At 47.2% G+C, this 12,091-nt stretch overlaps 1 pseudogene; it reads left to right on the top strand.

Annotated features, from left to right (window-relative positions):
* Positions 1 to 411: 411 nt before the first annotated feature.
* LOC134931222 (U2 spliceosomal RNA) lies at positions 412 to 591 on the top strand (annotated as a pseudogene).
* Positions 592 to 12,091: the final 11,500 nt, after the last annotated feature.

Here is a 12,091-nt window from a genome sequence, read left to right as displayed (position 1 = left end):
GCACTCCCGGAGCAGATCGGGTAAAGTTCTCCCTGAAAGCATGTTGGTCACTAAGGGAGAAGTACAGGCTCTGTTGTAGCCTGGTGGTCTACTGCCTCATACAGTGAGCTTAACCTGATAGTCTAAAGTACAGGCTCTGTTGTAGCCTAGTGTTGTAGCCCCATCCATGTGAGCCAAGGTCTTGGGGTCGAATCTTCCATCATTCTGATCAAAAATTTGACATACATGATTGTGTTTGTATAGTAAGAAGGTATATATATAATCAATAGCTCCGTCAAGGATTGCCAGTTATTGTTGCTTCCATCTCCGACCCAAACAGGTTTTACATATAAGATTGCTGTTTTCACTTGGTAGTATTCAGTGTCATCTACTGACACTAGTGTAGTGATTAAATCACTGCTTATATACAAACAAGCTTTTGACTAAGATCAGTGTCGTATCTGTTCTTATCAGTTTAATATCTGGTGGGATATATATATATATATATATATATATATGGATTTTTAGAACAGGGTGATGGAAGAAGAGTTGTGACGTGGTCTCAGATTTGGGTTTTATAAAACTGTAAAATTCTTATTAAAACCACAGCATGCGGTGCGCTGTGCGTGGGAGAATTCACTAAGGTGTTTCCAGTCTGTACTGTCTATAATGACCTTTATTTCCCACAGATTCCTACAATACAGGCATCTGACTAAAGGTCCACTTGACTACGGTCAAGTCGGCTTTTCTCTGCCCAGCTGAATTTAGCTACAATGAAAAGGGAAGTATTTGAGGCTCATCAGAACCTGATTAGACAGGAATTTATATAGAGGATAATTCAAGGTATGTTCCATCCCTTCCCTTCTGGTTCAGTTTTTTTATTGTTACGCTTCCTGAGCTCAACCTTTCGCTTACAGGCGTAAGTTTTCTATTTAAGCACATGCAGTGTTTTGAGCATCCCCCTTCACTCGTAGCTGCCCACTAATGGAAGCTCGGAGGTTGTAAAGTGCAGTTTATATTTGTTCACAGGAGCGGGTTTGCTGGTAAGGTTGAGGAGTATCGGAAAGGGAGAAATGGACACTTTGTGTCATTTTATGTTCTACTATTGCCTTCCAAGGATTTAGAACATATACATTACATATCTGTTTAAGTCAATATATATGTATATGTGTTCTTCCTATTCCTACAGGTTAGGGAGAATGGAGAATGTTGACAGAAACTTCTGGCAGCACTTTGCCATCCTTTTGATGGTTTCCAGTCTTCTCCCCTATTTATGGATGGAGGACTACGCTATGGTAGTATTCCATCTTCTGTCCAACAAGGAGGTTTGTCTGGGCCACCCTTCTTCAAAAATCTATGTATTTATACGTATACATACTGTATATACATCTCTCTCCCTCTTGCTCTCTTTATATATATGGGAATTGTTTCTTTAGGGGGCACCTAATATTTCTATGTTTCTGGGGATTAAAACCCCCAAATTTAATCCCTTATATCAAGCTATTTAGTGAGTTCAACCGCATAAAATATTTTCAAAGTATGCATATATTTATTAAAATACTTTCTTAAAATAATTCATAAAAATATTGAAGCCTTATACCAAGACAGTGATTGATACACAGGTAAATTTCAGTTTTTCAACAAGTACTTAGTAGACAGCTCTTTTTCTTTCGTTTGTGACTCCAGATAGTAAATTACCAACGCGTTTCATTATCTATGACTTCATCTGGGTGCCACAATACATAAGATTAGTATAGTTGTATTCTCTACTAATTCTGTAGTCTTATTAGTTGACTTTTATTCGGATTGGTATCAGTACCTGAACAAAGCCTTTGACTGGTACTTGAAGGTATATATTTCCTCCTATCCAATATTTGGTTAAAACACTGCCCAAAGGGTACCCCTCAGGAACTAGTTTTTCATTGACCTATTGATTTTAAGGATCTGTAATCCCAGCTGGTTCTGAGTCACACTACTCTTCTATAGCCTTTGATATAGAGTCTTCTCTTCTGGTCTGTCCTGCTTAGGTCTGTGTCCTGCAATCTATGTATTTATATGTATATATATATACATATATATATATTTATTTATATTAATTGGTATACATGTACAGATTATGGATACATTCCTATTCTCTAAGTAGATTTCTCCGGAAAGATTGCGTTACCTCCCATCTTCATTGGAAGATCGCAGTGTGGACGGGGTCTCCTGTGTGTGTGTGTGGGGGGGGGGGGGGGGGGTTATTCGTGGCCACAGGGGTTGCTCATCCATGACCTCACCTGAAAGGCTTCATCCCTTATCTGGATGACTTGTTCCTCTAGGCATATTCTGGGGAGAGTTTGATTGATACTTGGGTCTACACACAGGTCTATATGAGGGAGGCTTCCCACGAGTCTCCATACATACAGTGATTTTAGTTTGGAACGGGTAGACTTCATTGAATACTCTCTTTGAGTGTAAGGTTTTTGATTTGCTCGGTCCTCGGCTCAGTTCGTGTTCTCTACTTCGGGGAGCATTGGCTGGCCTTAAATAGAACTTTCCCGTGGAACCTTTTCCATTTCCTTGTGGAATCTCCTTTTCACAGGGAATGGATTTTCTCCCCTACAAGCTGGTCAAGGTTCCTCAATTGTGGTTTTTCCCCAGGTCTGGTTGAAAACCCCAACTGGTCTCTCTGGCCCAGTGCATTCCGTTGTGGTTACGCTACCGTATCTGCGGACGCATTTCGCCTTTCGTCCAGGCATTCGTATACTATCGGACGGCATAAGTTGTCTGGGGTGCATACCCTTGGTGGTTGGTAGCACCTTTTCCATTTCCGGTTTTGTTAGCTGCAAGCCTCTGAATGCAATCCTTTAAGGTAAAGACTTGCTTCTCGTTCTTCTTTATAACATGTCCTGCTGGTCATTCAGCTGTTTGATCACAGCGTTGTTAGCCTTCAACATTCCGCCTTACTCCTTTGGTTCTCGATTGATATTGCTGTGTTGCAATCTTTCTGGCTAGCCTCTACAATCTCTCTGTTTTTCAGGGCATGATTGTGGTTTCAGTCTTTGTATAGACGTGATGGCTCCACCTTCTTTTCGATACCTGCCTGGCCAGCCTCGACATGGTATCTGGCTCACTGGCCTTGAGTCTCGGCTTGACTGTGCAGTTTTACGGCATTCTCAGCGCTCTCCCGTCCGTTTGGGAAGCTCCGGGAAGTTTCCGTGGTACTGAACGCCAGCGTCCCCTATGGATGATGAACACAGGATTTTGGTACTTACCGATAAATCCCTTTCTCTGGCTTACCACTGGTTGTACCGGTGGTTCCGGGTGGCTGGGTGTCATTCGGACCTGGTTGCAAGGTTTCCTTGCGTTGCTGTCATTGTCTTTTTCGGTTGTATGGTTCTTCTGCAAGCATAAATAGCTTTATCTGTAAGGTGTCTACCTTCAGTGTAACAGGTCGTGGATTCTAATCCTGGATGTGACAGCTATGGCCTGTGCAATCTACGATCTATGACAATCCTATGTATATATCTGTATACACACGCACACACGTTACATGTATCTGTTTGTTTCTGAGGTTCCTGTTTCACAGAAATCTCTCTTTATGGCTGTCTTGCTTACCTCCTCCTCTGTTGGTTGTGTTGCCGTCTTTCCTCGGGCACAGTTTCTTAACTGGTCTGGGGAGGGGTATAGAGGGGAAGGAGCCAGTCACACACATTGAAAATTTAAAGTGCCAGCTCACCTGATCACCCCATCTATACCCCATGGTACTGAACTCCAGTGTCCCCTATGGACTCAGAGAAAGGGATTTATTGGTAAGTACCAAAATTCTGGTGTGCTACAAACACACTGAAAAGGAAAGCAGCTCTTCTTTAATAGGAAGAGAAAGTGGCACAAATAGTTGGGAAGTACTTTAAAAAGACACAAACATGAACAGGTTACTGACACCATGGGGTATATTTACGAAGATGGGAGTTCTATTTAAGATGGGATGTTGCCCATAGCAACCAATCAGATTCCAGGTATAATCTTCTAGAAGGTGCTAGATAAATGAGAAGTAAAATCTGATTGGTTGCTATGGGCAACATCCCATCTTAAATAGAACTCCCATCTTAGTAAATTTACCCCCATTTATATAGGGAAGGGGCCTCAGACTGCACACCCTAAGTGCAAGTAATGATTTAGTAGTGATAGTGGACATGGTGACAGTAGATTTCAAGAATAAGCTCTGTTAGGCAGAAACATAGCTCCGTACCACCATCTTTACTGTGACAACTAAATGGTACTCTGAGGCCTATTGCAGAATGTACAATTTAATATATTAAGTACAGGTATATTTTTGGCCAGGTGGCTGTTATGTAGTAAGATTATAATCTTAGGTATGCAGTCGGCTGTCGGGATCCCGGTGTAGTGGGTGCATGCAAGATACAGGATGATGGGCAGAGGGCATGCAATGCCAAAGATGGTAGGCAGGGGAGATATATGAGGGAAAATAGGATTTTAATACCTACCTGTAAATCCTTTTCTCTTAGTCCGTAGAGGATGCTGGGGATGCTTCAAGAACCATGGGGTATAGACGGGATCCGCAGGAGATATGGGCACTTTAAGACTTTAAAAGGGGTGTGAACTGGCTCCTCCCTCTATGCCCCTCCACCAGACTCCAGTTATAGGAACGGTGCCCAGGGAGACGGACATTTCGAGGAAAGAATTTATTGATAAACCACGGTGAGCATTTTACCAGCTCACACCTCCAGTATGCCGCAGAATGTGGCATTCAATAGAACACCAGCCGACGGCAGCAATACGCTGACATAAAACGTAACACAACCTATGTGTGTAACCACAACCAGTAACAGCATAACGCATGCTATGGCCTGAATATCGTCAGCAACAGGCTGACTCAAGCACAACACACCATGGGGTATACTATATTTACTAATATTCGTGTTTTAGCCGTTTTTAAGGGTGTTTGAACTCGAATGGTATCGGGTGCATTTTACTGCAACTTTTTGAATCCTGATACGGTCATTTACTAAGCTGCCGAGTTTGCAACATTCGTCTTTTCCGATGTCGATGTGATTCGTAATGTCAAGCAGTGTTTTACAGGAGTGATGAGTAAAACACTGCCTGACAAAACACAAGGAATCCCGGCTGGATCTGTGAGATCCGTGCAGGGCTTCATTGTGCACCTTTAAAAAAAAAATTAAAGTGTTAAAAATCAAGAAAAAAATTGTGTGGGGTCCCCCCTCCTAAGCAAAACCAGCCTCGGGCTCTTTGAGCCGGTCCTGGTTGAAAAGATATGGGGAAAAAATTGACAGGGGTTCCCCCATATTTTAACAACTAGCACCAGGCTCTGCGCCTGGTCCTGGTGCCAAAAATACGGGGGACAAAAAGCGTAGGGGTCCCCCGTATTTTTAACACCAGCACCGGGCTCCACTAGTCAGAGAGATAATGCCACAGCCGGGGGACACTTTTATATAGGTCCCTGCGGCCCTGGCATTAAATCACTAACTAGTCACCCCTGGCCGGGGTACCCTGGAGGAGTGGGGACCCCTTAAATCAAGGGGTCCCCCCCTCCAGCCACCCAAGGGTGAAGCCCGAGGCTGTCCCCCCCATCCAAGGGCTGCGGATGGGGGGGCTGATAGCCATGTGTAAAATAAGAATATTGTTTTTTGTAGCAGTACTACAAGTCCCAGCAAGCCTCACCCGCAAGCTGTTACTTGGGGAACCACAAGTACCAGCATGCGGTGGAAAAACGGGCCCGCTGGTACCTGTAGTACTACTACAAAAAAAATACCCAAATAAAAACAGAACTCACACACCTTGAAAATAAAAATAAGAATTTACTTACCGATAATTCTATTTCTCGTAGTCCGTAGTGGATGCTGGGAACTCCGTAAGGACCATGGGGAATAGCGGCTCCGCAGGAGACTGGGCACAAAAGTAAAGCTTTAGGACTACCTGGTGTGCACTGGCTCATCCCCCTATGACCCTCCTCCAAGCCTCAGTTAGGATACTGTGCCCGGACGAGCGTACACAATAAGGAAGGATTTTGAATCCCGGGTAAGACTCATACCAGCCACACCAATCACACCGTACAACCTGTGATCTGAACCCAGTTAACAGCATGATAACAGAGGAGCCTCTGAAAAGATGGCTCACAACAATAATAACCCGATTTTTGTAACAATAACTATGTACAAGTATTGCAGACAATCCGCACTTGGGATGGGCGCCCAGCATCCACTACGGACTACGAGAAATAGAATTATCGGTAAGTAAATTCTTATTTTCTCTGACGTCCTAGTGGATGCTGGGAACTCCGTAAGGACCATAAGGATTATACCAAAGCTCCCAAACGGGCGGGAGAGTGCGGATGACTCTGCAGCACCGAATGAGAGAACTCCAGGTCCTTCTCAGCCAGGGTATCAAATTTGTAGAATTTAGCAAACGTGTTTGCCCCTGACCAAGTAGCTGCTCGGCAAAGTTGTAAAGCCGAGACCCCTCGGGCAGCCGCCCAAGATGAGCCCACCTTCCTTGTGGAATGGGCTTTTACAGATTTTGGCTGTGGCAGGCCTGCCACAGAATGTGCAAGCTGAATTGTACTACAAATCCAACGAGCAATAGTCTGCTTAGAAGCAGGAGCACCCAGCTTGTTGGGTGCATACAGGATAAACAGCGAGTCAGATTTTCTGACTCCAGCCGTCCTGGAAACATATATTTTCAGGGCCCTGACTACGTCCAGCAACTTGGAGTCCTCCAAGTCCCTAGTAGCCGCAGGTACCACAATAGGCTGGTTCAAGTGAAACGCTGAAACCACCTTAGGGAGAAATTGAGGACGAGTCCTCAATTCTGCCCTGTCCGTATGAAAAATTAGGTAAGGGCTTTTATAGGATAAAGCCGCCAATTCTGAGACACGCCTGGCTGAAGCCAGGGCCAACAGCATTACCACTTTCCATGTGAGATATTTTAAGTCCACAGTGGTGAGTGGTTCAAACCAATGTGATTTTAGGAACCCCAAAACTACATTGAGATCCCAAGGTGCCACTGGAGGCACAAAAGGAGGCTGTATATGCAGTACCCCCTTGACAAACGTCTGAACTTCAGGAACTGAAGCCAGTTCTTTCTGGAAGAAAATCGACAGGGCCGAAATTTGAACCTTAATGGACCCTAATTTTAGGCCCATAGACAGTCCTGTTTGCAGGAAATGCAGGAAACGACCCAGTTGAAATTCCTCTGTAGGGGCCTTCCTGGCCTCGCACCACGCAACATATTTACGCCAAATACGGTGATAATGCTGTACGGTTACATCCTTCCTGGCTTTGATCAGGGTAGGGATGACTTCATCCGGAATGCCTTTTTCCTTCAGGATCCGGCGTTCAACCGCCATGCCGTCAAACGCAGCCGCGGTAAGTCTTGGAACAGACAGGGTCCCTGCTGGAGCAGGTCCTTTCTTAGAGGTAGAGGCCACGGGTCCTCTGTGAGCATCTCTTGAAGTTCCGGGTACCAAGTCCTTCTTGGCCAATCCGGAGCCACGAGTATAGTCCTTACTCCTCTCCTTCTTATGATTCTCAGTACCTTGGGTATGAGAGGCAGAGGAGGGAACACATACACTCACTGGTACACCCACGGTGTTACCAGAGCGTCCACAGCTATTGCCTGAGGGTCCCTTGACCTGGCGCAATACCTGTCTAGTTTTTTGTTGAGGCGGGACGCCATCATGTCCACCTTTGGTTTTTCCCAACGGTTCACAATCATGTGGAAGACTTCTGGGTGAAGTCCCCACTCTCCCGGGTGGAGGTCGTGTCTGCTGAGGAAGTCTGCTTCCCAGTTGTCCACTCCCGGAATGAACACTGCTGACAGTGCTATCACATGATTTTCCGCCCAGCGAAGAATCCTTGCAACTTCTGCCATTGCCCTCCTGCTTCTTGTGCCGCCCTGTCTGTTTACGTGGGCGACTGCCGTGATGTTGTCTGACTGGATCAGCACCGGCTGACCTTGAAGCAGAGGTCTTGCTAGGCTTAGAGCATTGTAGATGGCCCTTAGCTCCAGGATATTTATGTGAAGTGATGTCTCCAGGCTTGACCACAAGCCCTGGAAATTTCTTCCCTGTGTGACTGCTCCCCAGCCTCTCAGGCTGGCATCCGTGGTCACCAGGACCCAGTCCTGAATGCCGAATCTGCGGCCCTCTAGAAGATGAGCACTCTGCAACCACCACAGGAGAGACACCCTTGTCCTTGGTGACAAGATTATCCGCTGATGCATCTGAAGATGCGACCCGGACCATTTGTCTAGCAGATCCCACTGGAAGGTTCTTGCGTGGAATCTGCCGAATGGGATTGCTTCGTAAGAAGCCACCATCTTTCCCAGGACCCTTGTGCATTGATGCACTGAGACTTGGCCTGGTTTTAGGAGATTTCTGACTAGTTCGGATAACTCCCTGGCTTTCTCCTCCGGGAGAAACACCTTTTTCTGGACTGTGTCCAGGATCATCCCTAGGAATAGAAGTCGTGTTGTCGGGATCAGCTGCGATTTTGGAATATTGAGAATCCAACCGTGCTGGCGCAGCACTATCTGAGATAGTGCTACCCCGACTTCCAACTGTTCCCTGGATCTTGCCCTTATCAGGAGATCGTCCAAGTAAGGGATAACTAAAACTCCCTTCCTTCGAAGGAGTATCATCATTTCGGCCATTACCTTGGTAAAGACCCGGGGTGCCGTGGACAATCCAAACGGCAGCGTCTGAAACTGATAGTGACAGTTCTGTACCACAAACCTGAGGTACCCTTGGTGAGAAGGGTAAATTGGGACATGTAGGTAAGCATCTTTGATGTCCAGAGACACCATATAGTCCCCTTCTTCCAGGTTTGCAATCACTGCTCTGAGTGACTCCATCTTGAATTTGAACCTTTGTATGTAAGTGTTCAAGGATTTTAGGTTTAAAATTGGTCTCACCGAGCCGTCCGGCTTCGGTACCACAAATAGTGTGGAATAGTACCCCTTTCCCTGTTGTAGGAGGGGTACCTTGATTATCACCTGCTCGGAATACAGCTTGTGAATGGCTTCCAATACTGCCTCCCTGTCTGAGGGAGACGTCGGTAAAGCAGACTTTAGAAAACGGCGAGGGGGAGACGTCTCGAATTCCAATTTGTACCCCTGAGATACCACCTGAAGGATCCAGGGGTCCACTTGCGAGTGGGCCCACTGCGCACTGAACTTCTTGAGACGGGCCCCCACCGTGCCTGAGTCCGCTTGTAAAGCCCCAGCGTCATGCTGAGGACTTTGCGGAGGCGGGAGAGGGCTTTTGTTCCTGGGAACTGGCTGTTTGTTGCAGCCTTTTTCCTCTCCCTCTGCCACGGGGCAGAAATGAGGCGCCTTTTGCCCGCTTGCCCTTATGGGGCCGAAAGGACTGCGCCTGATAATATGGCGTCTTCTTAGGTTGAGAAGCTACCTGGGGTAAAAATGTGGATTTTCCAGCAGTTGCCGTGGCTACCAGGTCTGATAGACCTACCCCAAATAACTCCTCCCCCTTATAAGGCAATACTTCCATGTGCCTTTTAGAATCCGCATCACCTGACCACTGCCGCGTCCATAAACCTCTTCTTGCAGAAATGGACAGCGCGCTAACTCTTGATGCCAGTCGGCAAATATCCCTCTGTGCATCACGCATATATAGAAATGCATCCTTCAAATGCTCTATAGTCAGTAATATACTGTCCCTATCTAGGGTATCAATATTTTCAGTCAGGGAATCCGACCACGCCAGGCCCGCACTGCACATCCAGGCTGAGGCGATTGCTGGTCGCAGTATAACACCCGTGTGAGTGTATATACATTTTAGGATATTCTCCAGCTTTCTATCGGCAGGTTCCTTTAGGGCGGCCGTATCAGGAGAGGGTAGTGCTACCTGTTTAGACAAGCGTGTGAGCGCTTTATCCACCCTAGGGGGTGTTTCCCAACGTGCCCTATCCTCTGGCGGGAAAGGGTACGATGCCAATAACCTTTTAGGAATTATCAGTTTTTTATCGGGGGAAACCCACGCCTCATCACACACTTCATTTAATTCCTCGGATACAGGAAAAACTACAGGCAGTTTTTTCTCACCAAACATAATACCCTTTTTAGTGGTACTTGTATTATCAGAGATATGCAATACATTTTTCATTGCTTCAATCATGTAACGTGTGGCCCTAGTGGAAGTCACGTTTGTCTCCTCATCATCGACACTGGAGTCAGTATCCGTGTCTGTGTCTGCCATTTGAGGTAACGGGCGTTTTAAAGCCCCTGATGGCGTTTGAGACCCCTGGACAGGCACAAGCTGAGTAGCCGGCTGTCTCATGTCGTCAACTGTCTGTCGTAAAGAGCTGACACTGTCACGCAATTCCTTCCATAAGCTCATCCACTCAGGTGTCGACTCCCTAGGGGGTGACAACTCTATAATAGGCAATTGCTCCGCCTCCATCTCATTTTCCTCCTCAAACATGTCGACACAATCGTACCGACACACCGCACACACACAGGGAATGCTCTGATAGAGGACAGGACCCCACTAGCCCCTTGGGGAGACAGAGGGAGAGTATGCCAGCACACACCAGAGCGCTATATATAGACAGGAATACCACTATAAAATGTGCTTTTCCCTTTATAGCTGCTGTTAGTATTAAAACTGCGCCAAATTAGTGCCCCCCTCTCTTTTTTACCCTTTTCTGTAGTGCAGGACTGCAGGGGAGAGTCAGGGAGACGTCCTTCCAGCGGAGCTGTGATGGAAAATGGCGCCTGTGTGCTGAGGAGATAGGCTCCGCCCCCTTCTCGACGGCCTTTTCTCCCGCTTTTTGGTGAGTTCTGGCAGGGGTTAAAATACATCCATATAGCCCTGGGGGTTATATGTGGTGTATTTATGCCAGCCAAGGTGTTTACATTGCTGCTCAGGGCGCCCCCCCCTAGCGCCCTGCACCCTCAGTGACCGAAGTGTGAAGTGTGCCTGAGTAACAATGGCGCACAGCTGCAGTGCTGTGCGCTACCTTGTTGAAGACAGATGTCTTCTGCCGCCGATTTTTCCGGACCTCTTCTTGCTTCTGGCTCTGTAGGGGGGCCGGCGGCGCGGCTCTGGGACCGAGCTCCGAGGCTGGGCCTGTGTTCGGTCCCTCTGGAGCTAATGGTGTCCAGTAGCCTAAGAAGCCCAAGCTGGCTGCAAGCAGGCAGGTTCGCTTCTTCTCCCCTTAGTCCCTCGATGCAGTGAGCCTGTTGCCAGCAGGTCTCACTGAAAATAAAAAACCTAAAACTAAACTTTCACTAAGAAGCTCAGGAGAGCCCCTAGTGTGCACCCTTCTCGGCCGGGCACAAAAATCTAACTGGGGCTTGGAGGAGGGTCATAGGGGGAGGAGCCAGTGCACACCAGGTAGTCCTAAAGCTTTACTTTTGTGCCCAGTCTCCTGCGGAGCCGCTATTCCCCATGGTCCTTACGGAGTTCCCAGCATCCACTAGGACGTCAGAGAAACTTTATTACATACATGCACACCTACATTCACACATACTTACCTATGTTCACACGTGGCTCGGTCCACTTCTCCAAGTAGAATCCATGGGGTACCTCAAAATAAAATTATACTCACAATCCAGTGTAGATCGGTCCTCTTCTGAGCTTGTAATCCACGTACTTGGCAAAAAAACAAACCGAAAATCTCGAACCACGCACTGAAAGGGGCCCCATGTTTACACATGGGACCCCTTTCCCCGACTGCCGAGACCCCCCGTGACTCCTGTCAAAGAGGGTCCCTTCAGCCAATCAGGGAGCGCCACGTCGTGGCACTCTTCTGATTGGCTGTGCGCTCCTGAGCTGTCAGTCAGGCTGCGCACGGCAGAGATACAATGTAGGGCATAGGCGCTCCATTGTATCCAATGGTGGGAACTTTGCGGTCAGCGGTTACTCGCTTTCAACCGCTGACCGCAAAGTTCCCACCATTGGATACAATGGGACTTGTAGTACTGCTACAAAAAACAATATTTTTATTTTTAAACATGGCTATCAGCCCCTCATCCGCCGCCCTTGGATGGGGGGAAAGCCCCGGGCTTCACCCCTGGCCCTTGGGTGGCTGGAGAGGGGGACCCCTTGATTTAAGGGGTCCCCACTCCT

Source organism: Pseudophryne corroboree, chromosome 5 (assembly GCF_028390025.1).
Source record: "Pseudophryne corroboree isolate aPseCor3 chromosome 5, aPseCor3.hap2, whole genome shotgun sequence".
NCBI classification, from domain to species: Eukaryota; Metazoa; Chordata; class Amphibia; order Anura; family Myobatrachidae; genus Pseudophryne; species Pseudophryne corroboree.
This window is presented reverse-complemented; position numbering and strand designations above follow the sequence as displayed.